At 38.6% G+C, this 6,499-nt stretch overlaps 1 non-coding gene across 1 annotated transcript; it reads left to right on the forward strand.

The window, feature by feature from the left end:
- Positions 1-750: 750 nt before the first annotated feature.
- TRNAY-AUA (transfer RNA tyrosine (anticodon AUA)) lies at positions 751-822 on the forward strand. The gene has a single exon. It is a non-coding gene; the product is annotated as a tRNA-Tyr (tRNA).
- Positions 823-6,499: the final 5,677 nt, after the last annotated feature.

The raw sequence follows: 6,499 nt of genomic DNA on the forward strand, positions 1-6,499 counted from the left end.
ACATTGTTCGAAGACAGTTTTCAGTCTAAGATAGGTACTCTTCAAATGAGCGAGACATCTGGTCGACCATGATGCTTCAGTTGGGCATTTCACTTTCATGAGGAGTCAGTACACGCTGCAGGCAGCCTGCTGCATATCGTATTCAGTGACCGGCCGCATGTACTTTCATGACCCTTGATCAGCTTTTATTATAATGCAGATCTCTAGTGTGTATTAGGAGTGAAGGGTACTACAAGCCAGCGTATACTTGTACAGAGTTATGTAACAGCAGACCAATTAACAAAATCACTTTTTAGAAATATTGAGGTATTTAGTTGAATTTAGGTATAAATTTTTAGTAGCAATTTTTTTTTAAATACATGTGTCTCCGAGCACGAAATAAAAAAAATTGCAGTACTAAACAGGACATTTTTTATATTATTTTAATGTACCGAAGTACATATGATATTTCCATGCAGATATTCTGCGTCATCATACGATGAAAGACTAATGGAATGGAGAAAAAATTCTCTCCAGTGCCGGGATTTGAACCCGGTTTTCAGCTCTATGTGCTGATGCTTTATCCACTAAGCCACACCGGATACCCACCCCGGCGTCGGACAGAATCGTCTCGTGTGCACCTCAGCACATGTGTGGACTTCAGTCCTACGTTCATAGACATCTAAGACATAGTGCAGAGGGCGGCCACTAGAGGGAACCCAAGAGTTGGAACTTAATCTGAGACGATTCTGTCCGACGCCAGGGTGGGTATCTGGTGTGGCTTAGTGGATAAAGCATCAGCACATAGAGCTGAAAACCCGGGTTCAAATCCCGGCGCCAGAGAGAATTTTTTCTCCGTTCCATTACTCTTTCATCGTATGATGACGCAGAATATCTGCATGGAAATATCATATGTACTTCGGTACATTAAAATAATATATATGATATGCGTAAATCATTTCGTGATTTAAGACGGCGCTTATTCTGTCGGATCCCGGCCAACTAGTCACTCATTACGAGTGCACCTCAGCACATGTGTGGACTTCAGTCCTACGTTCATAGACATCTATGACGTAGTGCAGAGGGCGGCCACTAGAGGGAACCCAAGAGTTGGAACTTAATCTGAGACGATTCTGTCTGACGCCAGGGTGGGTATCCGGTGTGGCTTAGTGGATAAAGCATCAGCACGTAGAGCTGAAAACCCGGGTTCAAATTCCGGCACCGGAGAGAATTTTTTCTCCGTTCCATTACTCTTTCATCGTAGGACATTTTTTACCGTTATAATAAATTTGATGTAAATATTCCAATAAGCATCTGTTGGTCTGTTGTTGCAGAATACAAAATGGAGGAAACCAAGTGAGCAAGCTTCTAATTCAGGCATGTCAAAAATCAGACACTGAAAGTGCAGTGTATGTGCGCGGAACGCCGGTCTGTGCAGATTGCGTCATTCACGTGTTGCTCTTACCAGTTCTTAGTGGGAGGGATGTACAAGAAGCTATTCTGCGCTTCTAGTACTCAATTAAATTGACATTTGGACATTATATACATACTTAGCATAAGGAAAAACACAATTATTGTCAGTGTCTATATTTGACGATAATTGTAACACAAGAAACAATAGACTTACTCAGTTACAATTCACAAAGCAGTCGTTTGTAAAGAATAATTTATTTACATGATTTGTATACAGTATTTGAAGAAAATATAAATATTGCAGTAATTTCGAAACAACAGAAACCGAACACAATATTTCATTTTAAGTAGTAGGTACTGATTATTTCAAAGTAATACTATTTCATTGTTCCTCAAGCATTATTGGGACCATTGGTACACAAAATGTTAAAGAAATATTTTACTCCCAATTACATGCAATAGGACATTGTGAGACTTTTACACTGGAATTATTTCCTTGCTGTGTATTAATATAAATTCACATTATTATTAATAAATTGGATAAATTAAGCTTGAATTTAAATATATATATATATATATATATATATATATATATATATATATAGTTTATTTGGAAAACGTTGAGAGCAAGTATCAGGAAGTTGGGAGCGTTACTGAATTGAGTTAAAAAGAGTACTTCACAAGCTGTGAAGCGAGGACATTTTCTTTATGTCAGGTTTAAAGATTTATTAACGTAAGTATATTAAGATAATATAGTAACGTGAGATGGAAAATTCGCCATGATATATTATTTTTCCAGAAAATCTTTCCACCTTACAAATAGTTGTTTTCTTCCTTCCCTTACAACCTCAAGACCCTCACATGTATTCCTCACTCAATATTCTCATCACTTATCAGCTTACCAATAAAAGTTGTAAGTCGTCTAACCATTGATGGCTGTGTTAGTACAGACTCCAAAACAACATCATTGTCATGTTTGTTTTGCCGTGAGAGTACTGATTAAGAAATAAGAGCTGGCGAATATCATATTTTGAGAACTTTACTAATATGATTTAAATTCTCACATCACTATTAGGTCCACATGATATGATGAAAGCCTTTCATTTTAAAATAATTACTGTTGGCTGAGGAAAACATCATAACAGTTATGTTATATGATTCGTGATTTCTCTTCTTCGTTATATCTGTGGACTCCTCACTTTATTTTTCATAACGGATTCACAATCACAGCTCAATGAGCACACCCGTACTGATCTGTGTTACTGAAACCAAAGCTGTTCTGAGACTGCAGGTAATGTACAGCCCTGTCGCGTTCCCCTCCAAGCCGATTCACTCCCTCCAGGTAGGGGAATGGGAACTGGACATTGCACAGAGACAAGTGCACAATGTGCGCGACTGCACAATGTGCAGGGTTTTGACATGCCTGTTCTAATTGATTGCAAAGAAATGTTTCATTCTTCATCAGAAGTCCCATTCAAATTGTGGAAAGAAAACAAAAACTTTTGTAGCTTCTAAGTAACCCTTTTGAGGAAGAAAACAACTTACTACTGTTACTACTGGCACCAAATTATAGAAATCAGAAGTGCTAACATTCACAAAGATGTTGGAAGAAGGATATTATTCAGCCTTTATTACAAAATACTTGATTGAGGAAATCAAATGTCAGGAAATTTGTCGGCTCACAAGATATTAGTTTCACCAAGTATCATACTCAGTTTAATTCAATATTATACGAGGGGGATCCAGGAAATAACGACCGTTCGTGCATACCCACTGCGCAGCTGACTCCCCTTCCTTGTTTGAAGGTCAACTGGCTTCCTTAACATGTGTTCTCATAATGTTGTGAGTACTGGTTGCAACAAGTCGCCATTGTGCATTTTGTGTTACTTCAAAATGAACGACGTGATTGATAATCGCGCCGACTGTGAGGTGAGGAGTGTGATTCGATTTTTGAATGCCCGACATTTGAAACCTGCAGAAATTTACCGGCAATTGAAAGAAGTGTATGGTGATACTGTAATGAATGAAAGAAATGTGAGAAAATGGTGGGAAATGTTCAACAATGGGCGAACAAATGTCCATGATGAAACTCGACCCGGACGCCCATCACTCATCACAGAAGACCTGAAGATTAAAGTGAACGACAGAATCTTGCAAGACAGGCGCACATCACTCGACGAATTGCATATTGCCTTTCCTGACATTTCTCGTTCTTTGCTTGGTGAAATTGTGTCGCAACATCTTGGCTACCACAAAATCTGTGCACGATGGGTTCCACACCAACTGTGTGACCAACACAAAACTCAGAGAATGGCCTCAGCATTGACATTCTTGATGCGATATCACACAGATGGAGACGCCTTTCTTGATCAAATTGTGACTGGTGATGAGACTTGGGTGTCTCACAACACCCCAGAGACCAAGCGCCAATCACGTCAGTGGCATCATCCCTCATCACCCAAGAAACCGAGAAAATTCAAACAGACTCTCTCAACACAAACAGTCATGGCTACTGTCTTTTGGGATCGCAAAGGTGTACTTTTGCTGGATTTCATGCCAAAAGGCACTACGATCAATGCAAATCGTTATTGTGAGACTTTACGAAAACTACGGCGAGCCATCCAAAACAAGAGGCGAGGAATGCTTTCGAGGGGAGGTGCTTCTTCACGACAACGCCCGCCCGCACATTGCTGCTTCAACTCGAGAATTGCTGGATCAATTCGGTTGGGAAATCTTTGATCATCCGCCCTATAGTCCAGACCTTGCTCCTAGCAATTTTCACCTTTTCACTAAGCTGAAAGACTTTCTGGGTGGTACGTGTTTTGGAAGTGATGAAGAGTTGAAGAAGACAGTGAACACCTGGCTTAATGAACTGGCGGCAGAGGAGTATAACACGGGAATTCTAAAGCTAGTGAACAGATACAACAAATGTTTAAATGTAGGTGGTGATTATGTAGAGAAGTAAAGGAAGCTTCAGTTATGTAACAGACTTTGTTTTTTCAAATAAATATATTTTTTTTTAATTATTACAACAAAACGGTCGTTATTTCCTGGATCCCCCTCGTATTCTGAGTCAGCAATGCAACTGAGTTCAGAAACCAATTACGACATTTGAGAAGCTGGCAGTTACATTGAGGTGGATTCATTTTTTTTAAATAAATCTAAGTTTGCAGATAAAAAAGTAATGTTTATTAAAGAAAAAAGAAAAACATGTCAATATAACAAATATTAATATATGTAAATTTCCTAATAAAATTTTAATTTTCTTTAAAACATTGTCATTATTATTACCTTCCATTTTAATTATATGTAGTAGAACCTGTTGTACCTAGGAACAGTTTCTTAAATTTCAATTTTGTTTATTTTTGTATGCGCTTTTATAACTTCTTATTATTAACAAGAGTATCTCGGAAGTGTAAAGTATCTTAGAAAAAAATAAGGTTTCAATTAAATAATTTTCGTATAATTTTTTTTAATTTTCCTGAAGTGCTACATACTGTCCATACGTACATAAGGGTGATGTACACTTAACAGCAAAAAGAATGGGCCTACTCTTGGTCGATAGAAATGCTAAGTTCTATCGCGCGGTTCACTTGTGTAAACGCAACGCTCTGCAAGGCATTGCTGTGGTGTCTCTTCATTGAAAGTCGTCCGTCTACAATGTAGTCAACCCTACGAGCTGTGTGTGGCCCAGTGGTAAGATGTCTGACTTTCGTACCAGAGGTTGTGTGTTTGCTCCCCGGTATGGTAAAATTATTATTATTATTTTTTTTTTTAGTTTTTAATTAATTTATTAGTTTAAAAATATGAAATGGCATTTGTTCATAAACTTCGTTATGCCTGCCTTGTAAAAATATTATTGACGATCACCTATTGGCTATTAATAGGTGAGACCTGGTCTGTATAAACAAAAAATACTTGTTTCACATCCTAAAAGTTCGGACGCATATCAAACATAAATAAATGATTAAATAAACAAAAAACCAACAATTTGTTAATATATTAACAAAAAAGGCCTGTGGTGGGGACTAATATCTCATCCACAAACCAACTGCGTCGACAACTGCCCTCATTCTGCACGGCATGGAGTCCACAAGATTATGGAACAGGTTTAAATTCATGGCCACCTCCTCCCATGCATCTAGAACTCTGTCCCACAATTTGTCAACTGTCCGAACAGATGGTTGTTCTTCCCAATTAGAGCATAGGATCCATTTGACTGTAGCCAACAAATTTTTAATCGTATTCATATCTGGTGATTTTGGAGGACAGTCGACCAGGTCGACATCAGGCCTCCTCGTAAACCATCTTTGAATCCAGTTGGCAGTGTGTACCGCGTGATTATAATGCTAGAAGAAAAGTGTTCCTTCTGGATATCGTTCTCGGGCAGAAGGGATCATTACATTTGCCAAAATGTGTTCATAGACTTCTGCCATAAACCGACCGTGGATGTGTTCGAGAAGTCCTACACCATTGTATGACATCCACCCCCAACACGCGACCCGACCTGTTAAGTCGTCCCACGAAGCGTTCATTGTATCAGTGGCCAACCATACGATAAACTAGAGCAGGACCATCGTTGCTATTTACCTCATCGGAGAAAATTACATTCCTCCAATCGAAGTCCTGTCAGAGAGTAGCATACGCTAGACATTCCACGGCATGCTCCATCGTCAAAAGTTCTCTCCTCACAGGTCGACGACACAGTATGCCATGCTCTCTATTGTCTCTCTGCCATCTTCAAGCGTAATGACGAGACAGAAAGTTTTATTAACAGACAGGAATATTGCTTGGAAGAGAGAGGGAGGTTTATTATTTATTAGAATTTGGACATATTCTAAGAGATGTCGCCACATAAATATAGCTTTGCGAGACGTATATGATGGCAAATTTGTAATTAAAAGAAAAAGAGAGTATAGGAGATTCGAACCTTGAGCTACTACTATTAACTCGTTCAATAGACCAATGCCGTAATGACTTACATTACTCTGACTGTTAATATAATTTCTGCATAATACTTGGTTTTCCTGTTCATATTCGCTTCGGCTGATTTTGTATCTATCAATTTTACTATTATTTCACTCTTCAGAGGCCCTGATGTATCTAG

Source organism: Periplaneta americana, chromosome 10 (genome assembly GCF_040183065.1).
Source record: "Periplaneta americana isolate PAMFEO1 chromosome 10, P.americana_PAMFEO1_priV1, whole genome shotgun sequence".
Taxonomy (NCBI): Eukaryota; Metazoa; Arthropoda; class Insecta; order Blattodea; family Blattidae; genus Periplaneta; species Periplaneta americana.